Source organism: Sinocyclocheilus rhinocerous, unplaced genomic scaffold (genome assembly GCF_001515625.1).
Source record: "Sinocyclocheilus rhinocerous isolate Xijiao unplaced genomic scaffold, SAMN03320098_v1.1 scaffold1427, whole genome shotgun sequence".
NCBI classification, from domain to species: domain Eukaryota; kingdom Metazoa; phylum Chordata; class Actinopteri; order Cypriniformes; family Cyprinidae; genus Sinocyclocheilus; species Sinocyclocheilus rhinocerous.
Genome location: NW_015632469.1, coordinates 1,301,359 through 1,302,827, shown reverse-complemented (window position 1 = coordinate 1,302,827; position 1,469 = coordinate 1,301,359).

Here is a 1,469-nt window from a genome sequence, read left to right as displayed (position 1 = left end):
CTATATGTATATATATATATATATATATATATATATATGTTTTTATGGTAATATATATATATATATACTATTGAAATTTGAAATATTAAAATGTATTTATAATAACAAAAATCTAAAATACAATTTAGTACATTAAAATATATTAACTTTAAATGTAATATCAAATAATGCATTTCAAATTATAATCAAGTACTTTGCATGTGCTTTAGTCAACACATCAGAATAAGTGTAAACGATTATTAAACATATGATTTAAATGTATTTTAAAGTTACAAAGTGCACTTCTAAAAGTGTGTTAGGAAACATGAAAGTGTCGTTTTTATTTATTTATTTGTAAATACACTTTTACGATTTGAAGTACACATTCAGTAGAATGAAGCATGCTTCTTTTTCACAAGCGGTTTGCAACAAAAGTTTTTTTTCCTAAAAACAAGGACAAAGTTGACTGCAGAACCTTCATTCAGGAGCCATCGAGGGTTAGTGCATGTGAAATAAGTTTATTAAGAAAACAAATGCACTGTATAAACGTCACATATCTGCGGTCTTTATGATGCATTTCATGAGACTCTGAATACAGGCTTGAGAGAATAAGAGCCAATGATGTCCTGGAGAGAAGTATCTACAAACTAGAAAAGACAAACAATGCTGACAAAGCCTTTTTTAGATTTTACAAATCCTTTAAGTTTGAAGGTTATATAGCAATGCATCTGAATATTACTGAAATGCCAAATCTAATCATTCTGGCTTATAATCTCCAGGGAAACACGTTTACAAACTGTAAATTAATACAGCATGTGTGTATTAAATAATTATGCAACTAAATCAAACGTGAATGAAGTTGAGTCGTGTGTCGCTAGATGGCAGCATAACGTCTGCAGCAGATTTATTAACGCGCTCTCCTCCTGAATAAACCACACTTCTGACTTCTCTCTTTTAACAAAGACACCAGCTCATCAGTGTAACGTGTGCGAGATCAAACGTGTTATATATGTGATCAGGGAGAGGGGACTAGTGTGTTTGTAAATGCCAGTTAAGAGATAAAAGAGCTGTGTGTGCATCAGGCATCTAATCTTGTAAAGTAGTCTGCTGTGCCAAGAGTGTAATGGGGATTTGGCTGGATTTTGAGAGATCCTATTGCTCTGACTGTCTAAACAGGATTTCACTTTGGAGACTGATGACCCAGAGCACATTCATTACAGCCTCGTATGTCTAAAGACAAAAAAAAACATGCTACGCAAATATCTGAAAAAATTCACATGACCTTGTCCTTCACTTACACAAGTTTGGTCTACAATGAGTGATGTGGTTCTATTCTATTCTATTCTATTCTATTGCACAATTACTGTATAATTATAATTTTTCATGCTAACTCACACTTTGGGTTTACTATCTATCTATCTATCTATCTATCTATCATCTATCTATCTATCTATCTATCTATCTATTATATATCTATCATCTATCATCTA